The following is a 12,375-nucleotide window of genomic DNA, read 5'->3' on the forward strand; positions in this document are numbered from 1 at the left end:
GTATACATTACATTCAACACTTTTCCTTACATCATGTAAATGGATTTAGATTGAAATTGGAAGACAAATTCAGAATACACAATAGCATTCCATCTTCGTTTCAATCTCCGTAAGGAGACAAAAAATAGCGGAAAACACTTCAATCTAGGAATTCATTTCATTCTGGTACGATTGTTTTTCACGTTCATACGTATATGTATATTATTTATCGTGTATTTTTCGGGGCTTACTAGAAATGTTGTATTCGTGAATATTCCTTCACTGTTTTCGTAGTATTCTGTAAGAACTAGTAGCGCAATTCTCGTGCAACTATATTTTATTTAGTTATACTAAATAATATAATATCAATTCATAGTTATTCTGTATTATCCTTAGATTTTTTTGTACACAAAACAAATATTTATGCATAAGAAATACATGCAACAATAATGGGCAGTTGGCGCATATCATCTTGCCGGTCGTTGTAAATTTTTATATGAGACTAGGGGGGTATCCGGCGTTGCCCGTGTTTGAAGAGAAGTGTGGGGGAGGGTTAAAATAACAGTAGAAATCCGGGTGGAGAGAGGTTTTTAAAAAGTGGTAGTGGCGGAAGAGGCGGATCAAAACAACAGTAGGCACCCCATTTTGAGAAAGGTGTAAAAAATGATAGTAGTTGCCCGGGTGTGTATAGGTGGTGTAGGATGGGACACCGAGTGGAGAGGGGGTGTTTAAAATGGTAGTAGCGGAGGGAGAGAATAAAAACCACCGTAGGCAACCAGGGTGGACAGAAGTGTTAAAAAAGTGGTAGTAGGACGGCAGGCTCGAACCCGTAAAGCGAAGGCGGAAAAGAAAGTGAAAGTAAATCTTACGTCTTACTGATACATCACGCGACCGGGAGTCGACAGCGTTTAAATTAAGCGTAGTCAATCGAAAAGGAACAATGACTTTCAGAAATATCGTCGGAAAATCCGAGCCCACCCTTCAGAAAACTTGCTAGTTGAGGGTAAAGGAATTAATGTTTGGGGCCAATTTTTCGATATTTGTCGTCCAATACATCGAATTTAAATGGATTCCAATTCGACGAGGATCCGTCACATTCTCAAAAGATTTTTCAAAACATGCAAACACACACATGCACACACATTTTACCTTTTATATAGCGGGGGTACCCGGCGTTGGCCGGGCGCGGAGAGGTGTTTTAGTAAGGAGTTAATACAATGAAAAAATAGACGCAGCCTTGGTAGAAAGAGGCGTTGAAAAATAGTTTAAGCGAACGGTAAAATAATTCAGCTTTTTTTCTTACAAGGACAAAAATCCCATTACGTAAACCTCGAATAAGAAAAAATGGAGTGGCCGTATATATTCCATACAACACGACGTCCGTATTTTCATACGGACACATGAGATCAACCATATCAATTTACTGAAACATCATATAGTTACGAATTCACTCAGAAAAGTCAAGTGTATCTCAATGATCTACGAAAATATTTAGTGTGGTTATTTATGATTTTATATTTCTTGCGCTTGGTATTATCCAATATTTAGCTACATCATACTACCCCCAGGAATTAAACATTCGTTTTACAGCTACTGGTCTCTCTGTCTTTGGCAGAATGAAAAACAGAGTCTAAGACTTATGAACCACACAGTTTATAAAGCTCAATCCCATTTTCTATCGCCACAATAGCACACACATATGCTTGTTTTACATTGTTTCCGTGGCAGCATTAATATACCAACATTATTTATTTTACTGCAAAATTACACACTTTTAATGCACATTAGGAAATTACCCCTAATCACTGTAGTATCTTATAGCATGATGGATATGCTTTGTGTAAATTAAATAGTATATATGAGCCAATAGATTACACCGTGACTAGTGATAGTATTTTTTAATTCACATTTTTATTGCGAATGAAATATCACAAATAATATCTCCTTTTTACAAATCAAAACGTTTTAATCAACTGCGTATTTCTTATAATGAACAACAGTTACCTTAGATGGCATCAATCTTGTCCGGTTACGTGTTAATCCTTTAAAATCCTATTTACTCTAAATTTTGGTAGTTTATTCTAATAACTATTATGCAAATTTTTACGAGCATCATATTTTCCTATTTTCATTTCAATTAAAATCATAGCCATCCTAACAAGTTGTTTATGGGAAAGTCTCAAATTTTACATTTTCTTAAGAAAATGTAAAGATCAAAGTCACTTTCTAATTATAGAAGCTAATCTATGAAAACTAGACAAGTATAAAACTGATAGAATGCAGGCGAAAATTACACAACGCTACTGTGTTATCTAGAGAAGCTTTCATTTTCTGTAAAGCGTGGAAAGATACTCATTTTTAAAACATATAAAACTGACTAATTACACGGTATTAACTAAATCATATACATTTGGATCATGAAAAACAAGCTACATGCAAAATGTACGCGATGATTCTTGATTCTTGCTGGAATATATATATATATATATATATATATATATATATATATATATATATATATATATATATATATATATATATAATGTTGTGTTAATCTTTTTGATAATGTGCAACTAGATTTAATTTATAGGTTCATATATAGTTATTTAGACATTTCTAACTTCAATCATGTACTATACGTTGCTGAATAAATAAACTCTATATAAAATGTAAATGTATTTACGTAATATATAATGTAAATTATATATATATATATACGTATATATATATATATATGTATGTATATATATATACGTGGCTCATTCCAACAGTAAGTCCTACTATTTTTTCTCCGAAAATAAAATGCTTAAGATCTACAGGTACACGAGTGTTACCATTAAAATGAACACTATTTGCACTTCACTTTTTTTTTGGATAGTCACCACCATTTTATAGTGCACTTTTTTCCAATTCTTTTCATGCCTCGGTTGTAAAAGTCCAGTTCGAACAGGATCAGCGAACCCATGTCTTAACTGTTATGACAACAACTACATCAGCATCGTAAACGTTCAATAGACTTCATTGAATGTTTATCGGTTCAAAATTTTCGGCATGACAGAATACAATGTCCATTACCTGCTTAAAACAAACGTCCATGACAAGCGTTGATTTCTTAGAGTCTGACACTCTCAATGTCTGCAATAGAGAAATTACATTTTCAGGTCATTAATGCATCAGTTCAGTCCTAATAGCAATGCAATTTACATACTTATTTGATCCATTTGCGCAGAATAAAAAATCAGAACCATTACATTTGGAACGTCGTTATAAATTGGCTAACTGTATTTCTTATTGAGCAGTTTCGTTAAGGAGAAACTTGCATACAATTTAATAATGTATAAACTTTACTTACCTTCCTGTCAAGAATACGTAATGCATAATGATAGTTGATTACTTTAGATGTTTGACCCTACACCTAATTATTCATGGCGAGCACGCAAGCACAGGGACCTGATCAAAATTTCATAGTATAACTCAAACGTATATGGACACCAACTTATTATTTCTTAATGTGTTTCAGTTGGCTTTGTTTTTTAAGTTCTAAAGAAAATGCGAGTTTAGAAAGATCACACTCGGCTTGTGTTTACACAACCATCGTATTTATGTTACGCACTGTATACTATAGATATACACATTGTATACTATAGATTTCATAATTATTAATACGTCAGGATAAGTGTAAATCCTAAATATATCAGAAAAATACACATATAGAATACTAATACACAATTGTATCTATATACAGATAAACAGGAGACACGATTAAAGTGCCGCCCTAAAGAAAACAACACTACAGCTTTATTTTAAAACTTTTATTGAAAACATCAATTCAGGTACGAATTATGTAGTAGAGCTGTAAACGCCTTTAGCCTCAATCGTCGCCTCGATAGAGACCCGGAACTGGGAGCATGCCATTTTCACAAACGAATACTCAACGGATGGCGACCATCAGGCTGGGTTTGGTGTTGTGGCATATCATGTTAGTGATGCTCTCGACGTATGACCAACCGAAGTAGTCAAGCGTGGTCAGGTTGAGAGAGCGGGGTAGTAAGGAAGGGTTACGAAGTCATAACTCGACGTTTGAAGGCAATCATGAATCTCTTTGGACGTGTGGCAAGCGCCGAGTCCTGCCAAGGTCTGCCAGCGGCCATGTAATTGAACCATAGGTCACCACATTCTTTATCACATCAAGACACACAGCGTGTTTACTTTCAAATCGGCTTCGATGTTGTTAGGTGGCATGATATGGCTCTCACCTGAAAAAAAAAACAGCATATCCGTGGTCGGTCACTTTGATTACATTACCTTGTTATTCGTGGCAATCAAGCGATGCATTTTGAGGTTACTGGCAACGGGCTTGTTGTCATTACTTGGATCGTAAGAAACCATGAGTTCTGCACAGAGCATCTCTGATCTCGCTGGTGTCACTTTCAGACATGATAAAATGCCTATATAGCTCTTGATATTGTAGAAACACAATTGGCCAACTAGTAGATGGTCTGCAACAAATAAATAAAATCGGTTTTCATTAAATGAAAATGTAATTATTTCATCAAATAGTTGAAAAACTGTACACCGCGTTAGGTCAGTTGGTTAGCTCGTGGGTTCATTATCTAAACGTTTTGGGTTGGAATTGTGGTGTGAGATGTATTTTTTTTCGATTTTTTAAAATTTAAATATTTAACTAATGTTATTTAAGCTATTTTTCACGTAACGTTGGTTTTTCTGTTGTTTTTTTACTTCGATAATCCACCCCCGACCACACATCCAAAAACACCGGGGGTACCCACCGATTTTTAAATTTTTATATCGAAACAGGCTTCTTTAAGCCATTTTTCACGTGTTCGTTTTTCTGTTTTCAACATCGTTAGTTTTTTTTTGTATTTTTCTATGTTTTGATTACCTGCCACTTAAGATTTAACGTTATTTTGCTTATAACAAACACACCCATTGACCCCATTTGCTGAATAGCTTCCGTCGTCGTTGTCGTTGTCGTCGTCGTCGTCGTCGTAAGGACTTCCGTGTACGCAGCTGTCAATTTGGTTCTTATTTAAATAAATTCAAACATCTTTCAGTAACTCAATCTGGCTGACTGATTTTATTTTTAAACTTCGCCTCAGGGAGTTGGATTCGATCCTACCAACTTTACCCCCCCCCCCGGTTTCTTTTTTTATTTAAAACCACACACATACGTCCAAACACACGGGAAACGCCGGGTACCCCCGCTAGTCTATATATATAAAAGCGAAAATGTATGTATGTATTGTTACGGACCGGTAATAAGCTGAGTCGGGGTGCGTGTCTCCTGGTAAGAATCTTATAACAAGGTCAGCGCTTCACCCTACGTTGTCCGTAACACAATATAAAAATAAAAATAAAATAATGACAAGTAAAGTTTCGGCCACGATTTGTGACCTATTTGACAGGTTGTCTGAGGTTCTCATTAGCACATTCTGTTCTGAACGATTCAAACTCAAAGCAAGAATGATACAACACTAGAATCTTAAAACACAAATTTTATTCAACATCCTTTAATTTAATATCACGCCGCAATAGGTTGGGGTGAGGTCGGATGATAAAAACACCATAAAAGAAAGAAAAGAAAACAAAGTTCCAAACAAAAAAAATAATATAAGAGAAAATGCATATACCATTTCCATTATGGTATGACAGCTCGGCCAAGGAAAGGAGTGGGGATATCGGGATTGGAAAATCATAATCGTCACTAAATTTTATCCAATTGGACTTTCGTGTTTCATAATGTCTCTGCAAAGTTTATCATTCGTGAAATGTTTCCTGTTTGGTATCTTCTTGGATGGGAACGCCCGTCGACATAAAAATATTTTTGTTCGTTGCAACCCTATTCTTATTCATCTTTAATATCTTTAATATGTTATATTAATATTTATAATATCTTTAATATCTTTAATATCTTTAATATCTTCGCCATGAACTTTCCATGATGTCCATTCTCGGCCGAAAAGAATTCAACTCTTTTTTATTTTGAGCATTTCTGAGCACCAACGTTTTTTTTATTCATTATTCACTCAAGCATAAACAAAATAACCGGTCAATTTTACACCTTTCACTGCTCTCAGCAGTTTCTTTTTCTTTTCTTTTTTATCTTTTTTTCTTGCCTCTCAATTTTTTCATACGAAGGCTATCGTTTTTCACCGTTGACAAAACGCTCAGTTCAAAAACTGCATTCTTTATTCGTCTGCGTCGATTTCACTTTTTCTTTCTCTCCCTTTTCCTTTTCATCATCTTCACTGACAGTGGGCTCTCTTGCACATTGCATTTTCAGAGGGAGGGAGGGGTGTGTGTTTACGCCTCGAACGCTAGTGCGTTTATTTATTTGTTATTATTTATTTTTATTTTTTTGTTGAATTTAAATTCACGCTCGCCGAAGGCGAGGGGGCGCATGCTTTCATATTTATATTTCAATTTAAATTCACCGGTCGTCGTAGGCGTTCCCTAAGACATAAAAAAATATTCCTATGTAGTTATGATTATTTCTTAATTCACCAACCGGCATCAACCAGCCTCTCTTCCAATATAACAGAATGTATGTGTGTATGTTTGTGTGTCTGCTAAAAACTTTTGACAGACAGAACAAAAATTACCAAATTTTGTTTCAGATGAAAGCCCCATCCTTAGCCTGACAAATATCGAAAATTGGCTAAAAATTTTAAATTTTCACCTTGAAATCAACACTTTTCTACAGGGTGCAGTCAGCAAAAACCGTCCTCTCATGTCGAGATCGGTTGTACGGATGCGTCAGACGACGCCATAACCTGATTAAGTTTTAATATTTGAAGAACTGAGAACATTTCATGGGCGTTGTGTTTGCTCGGTTTGTTGGAGCTTTGGGTCATAATGTAAACGTTTTGGGTTCGAATGATGGTGTGAGATGTCTTTTTCTTTCGAGCTTTTTTTAAATTTTAATATTGAAGCAGGGTTATTAATACCATTTGTCACGTAATGTTCCTTTATCTGTTGTATTTCCTTACTTCTCTTATTCTTAGGTTTTCATTAACACCCCCTAAACCCGACCGACCACACACCCCCAAAAACACCCGGGAACCCACCGACTTTTTAAATTTGAATAGTGAAACAGGCTTACTTAAGTCATTTGTCACGTGTTTTTCTTTTGTTTTTATTTTTAAGAAGTTTTAACGTTCGTTTTTCTGTTTTTTTTTTGTTTTTCAGATGTTTACATTTAACATTGTCGTTTGCCTTACGTTAGTTGTTTTTGTGTTTTTGTTTGATTACCCCTCCTCCCCCGCTCTGGTACACCCCCCGATTTATTTTTAAGATAAGTTTTAATGTTCGTCTTTCTGTTTTCTTTTTTTTTACTTCGCTTATTCTTAGGTTTTCATTAACACCCCCATCCCCGCCCGACAACACACATCCTCCAAACACTCGGGAAAGCCGGGTACCCCCCGCTAGTATATATATATAAAGGGCAATACGAAACTGACAAATAGGTCTCATGGACTGTCTCTACAGGAATGACGATATATTCTACAATAGTTTAACGGGAAAGATCGAGAGTAGGAACGGCAAGACAGAAAACATACGTGGACAGTCTGAACAATTGACTAGCATAAAAAAAAATGATGAGTACCAATGGAATTCTGAACGCCTAAAGGGAGTGGAGTAAATAGAGCACCATAGCAGTTATCGCCTGGATCAAACAGATCATTTCTGGAATACATGCACACACACACACACACACACACACACACACATATATATATATATATATATAATATTAATTTGTTCCCATTAATATAGGAAGTACCTTCAATATGTTTCCATGTTTTTTGTATGGATTCTTTTATTGCTAGTACACACACAAAACTATAATTCCACTCGAAGCAATCTCCCATGAATTCAATGCATTGTCATGGAAGCATTTTCGTGTATGCGTGTCATTGGTCTTCATCGCATCCCTTTTATCTCCTTTATAGTCTTATTACGGCCATTTGTAAGGGTTTTCTCGGGCTTAGTCCGTTACAATAATTTTGAGTGTAATAGGGTAAATATTTATTTATTGCGAAAAGATATTTACAATAAAATGTGGCACAAGCCAATAAGGGGAGTGGGGGTTAACGTTGACCTAACTAACATAACATTAACTTAACTAGACTCTTTCATAAAAATACCAGAATCACTACGTGGGAAATACTAATTAAAACCCGAAATGAACAAAAATACTTGATGGGGGATTTGGGATTAAAATCTTACCTACAAAAAAACGAATGAAAATTTACAATGAGAAAAAAGTGGTTTGTAAAATAACCCTCTCACTTTTAATTGTGGCAGATAGAAAATTTTGTCCGTGAAAAAAATATAGTCCCTCCACCCCGAACACTCATTTTATAAAATAAATACCACAAAATGGGTCTACAAAACAGCCTATCTGTCACTTAAATGGGACCGGGAATGGGGATTTTCCAAGCAAAACAGGGAGAGATAAATACGGGAGGATGGGGCAGGGGCAAACTAAAAAAGACTTGGATAATGACAACATGCATACTCTAACTTAGTTTAAAAATTTAAAAAAATGCCTAACTAGACTATCCTAGTTTTTTTTACATGGGGGGATCACCACTTATCAAGGTCCGGAGGCCACTCAGGGATGAGGGTTATTGTGTGTGCAATAATCAAAGAGATAGTATTGTAGTAATTATTAGTATTGGAGATTTGATAAAGTGTTTTACTTAAGAGGGTGGTTGGTCAGGAATTTGTTTATCTTGGATTTGAAGACATCCAAGTTGTAGTCAGGTAGGAAACAGGCGAAGGGAACAGAGTTCCACAATCGTGCACTTCTGAGAAAGAAGCTCTGCTCATGGAATCTACGTTTGGATTGAGCACAGATAAAGAGTGGGGAAAATAATTGACAGTAGTTTCAGTCAGACGGGTGTTTCTCGTGAAAAATTAGCGAGGAGGGACGAGAGATTGGAGCTCAGACGAGTACTTACCATGGAAATAACGATAAACAAAGACAGGCTCGCAACATCTCTTCTGTGGGAGAGGGGCTGCAGGGAAGAGTGGCATCCCCCCACCAAACCACGAAGTCTATTTTGTACTCTGTCAAGGCAGGATAGGCTGTTTTTAGCAGCTCCTGTCCAGATATGGCAGCAGTACTCCATCCTTGGACGCACTTGGCTTTTATACAGATAGTAGTGAGATATCTCCTGGAGCGGTAGAAGGATCCCACAATTTTCCCAGCTTCCTTGGCAACAGACTTGATGTACGTGTTCCATTTCAGATCAGGAATAATGGTCAAACCCAGAAGCTTCTTAAAACATGAGGTTTCTCCTAGACGAGAGCCATCCATTTCAATTGATGCCAGTTGGGGATCCGAGCTTTGATGATGTAAAGATAGAAGCTTGGTTTTGGATGCATTAAAAGTGACCAGCCACCTCTTCCCCCATTGTACTACGCGCCCAAGATCAGAGGAGAGAGAATTGGAGTGAACTTTGTCATTTACAGTCTTTGATGTGTTGTAATAGATGGTCGTGTCATCAGCATAGATTTCTGCACATCAATCACTACTCTTATGAACCTATCAGAGAGAAATGATTTAATGATTGAGAAAACATTTCCAGTAACACCGTAGCTGGAAATCTTGTGAAGTAGGCCTTTATGTCATACCATCTCGAAGGCCTTCGATATTTCAAGAGCAATTGCCCTCGAAATGAAAGCTTTGTCAAGAGATTCACTGATCCTATGTGATATAACCGTTAGCACATCTGGCGTTAATCTTGCAGAGCGGAAACCATATTGGATGTCACTAAGAAGGTTGTTTCTGTTGAGTTGGTTGACTGCTTCTTTATTTAATATGGATTCCAATAACTTACTCATGACACACAGGAGACATTGGTCTGTACTGAGAGGGAGATGACTTATCACCTGAATTCTTAAATACAGGGCGTACTGATGAGGTTTTCCAAGGTGTTGAAAAGCACTTCTCCTTAAGGCAACGCTGGAACAGTTTTGTAAGTATAGGGGCAAGTTCTGGTTGGAGTTTTTTCAGCACTATAACTGGAATCCCGTCAGGGCCAGTTGCTTTACTGGAATCAAGTTTCTTTATTAGCTTGGCGACCTCATGCACAGATATTTGTATGTTGCATAGCGTGTTGTCTGTTATAGGAGGAAATATAGGGAGGTGATGACCATTGTCGCATAGGGTAGAATTAGCTGCAAAGTTCTTAGCAAATAGTGTTGCCTTGTCTGATGCTGACGAGATGACCTCTGGTCCGTTGATAATGGTTGGGATAGAGCGTGCACTTCTGTTCAGGATCGTATTTGTTATTTGCCAAAACTGGTGGGAGCCAAGCCGCTGATCAGCTTATTTGGATGTAACAGACTGGGCATATAGCACTCTTGCATTTTTTATTACTCTTTTACAGTGGTTGCTGGCGTTCGTGAAAGCAACTTTTGTCTCGGTACATCTATTACGTTGGTAGCTATGGAAAAACTGATTTCTGTTCGCGATGGCTGCAGCACATTCTGGGGAGAACCATGGCTAGCTGGTAGGGTTTTGTTGGAATTTTTTTAGATAGTATGAATCGGTCTATACCTACAATTCACCATTCGGTCAGGTCTAATAATAAACAGGACACACCCTTTTTAAACATGGAACGCAGAGATAGATCAGATATAAATGTAAGGAAGTAGGATGGAGGGGTACGTCTGGGGACTTATCACATTTCATTATTATCTTAACTGCTAGCACGGAGTGGTCAGAGGATCCCAGAGGAGATAGAACGGAACATGAACATAGCCCAGGGGAAGTTGTGAGGAAAAGCTCTAGAAGGCTGGCATATTGAGCGGTTGTATCGGTAACATAGGTGGGTTTGTGAAAAATCTGAGTGAGGGCATAGGCAATGGCAAAATCATGAAAACACTTCCCCTCGTCATAGGTTTTATGTGACTGGGTCACCCACCTGTCTGTGAAATTTGCCGGAGAGCATCTCACCTTCTCGAGCTTAATTAAACTTTTCAATCGGTGTTTGACAATGAGGACAATCTGGAGAGCAGTTAAGTCTCATCTCCGAAAATATCCTTCTGTCGCGTCGTCTAAATCACGCCTCTCATATCTGCTAGCAAACACCGAAAAATATAGCATTCTTCTTTCTTCATAATCGTTGCCCTGTTGCAGCACGGGGAAACTGAACCCAGAAAAAAAACGCCTGTTCAGCTTGCGAAACTGGAACTTTTCAACTAACTCACACGACAGTCGAACGATAGCGCAATGGAAGAAAGCATGATCAAGGTCTTCCTCTCAATCTCCACATCGGGCACCTTAGGGGTCTCAGTAAAACCCGCTGCGTAAATTCTTTTATCGACTCAGAGGGCATTTTCAATGACCAGTCATGAGAGTGATGCCTCGTAATTATGGAAGCAACTCGACTCAGGTGCCGAAGGCCATATTATGCGCCACTTTTCCTTCGTAAAACTGAACTCCTCAATCTTTTCATCTCGAAGGGATTCCCTCACTATAGCCCGATAAAGTGCCTTGAGAGATAACAGCTTGGTGTCAGGGAGACATTCTTTTACCCGCAAAAGGAACCTCAACGCCTGTTGACACTCATCATAGAAAGGGCACGCCTTTCGAGACAACGTGCCCCCCTCAGCCGAATGCACATTCTCCAAAGCCTGGAAGTTTTTCTTAGTGTCTTCCATCCAGACGACACCGTTTCCCTCTCTATACGTACATATTTGGTCCAGGTTATCAGTTTATGAGTGTGTCTACACATTTCCGCACAAGGTATACCCAGATGGCCTTCAGACGTATGTAGATAAAATACCTCCCGGCTAACCATGGCTTGCTTTCCGCGCCATAAGAACTCGAGGGAGCACGCATTAGATCATCTAGTGAGCTCTTTGGGAGTGGGAGTACTGATATGATAAGGGGGTAAATATTAAAGTTGCATACCTCTGTCCAGACCTTCAATGACAAGTTTCTCAAGGACCACAAATGTGATGTGATATTGACCGCTTAATACTTCCGACCAACTTTTCTCCAGTTGGAGGTCGGGGCTAAACCAGACGCCGAGTAGCTTGCATGACCCATCAGTCCAGCTAAATGGCCGCTGAAGGGGCCTTCCCCTTTAGGGGCATGCCCCTTAAGGCACGAATATGTAAGCCAATAAAATTAACGTAGTTAATTATGGCCCTTGCTACCTTTGCATACCGAATCATTTCTCTGTCGACGACTCTGATCTCGGCACTGCTCGTTAGAAGCACGGTCACATCGTCGTCATAGGCGATATACTTTACCAGGGTAAAACCATTTGGCAAAGTAATGCCGCGAAGGACAGGATTCACACGAAGCTGGCGCAAAAATGGCTCTACCGGGAACACGTACAACATGGGTGATAA

This window comes from Euprymna scolopes, chromosome 5, assembly GCF_053919585.1.
Source record: "Euprymna scolopes isolate OS-2025 chromosome 5, ASM5391958v1, whole genome shotgun sequence".
Classification (NCBI taxonomy): Eukaryota; Metazoa; Mollusca; class Cephalopoda; order Sepiida; family Sepiolidae; genus Euprymna; species Euprymna scolopes.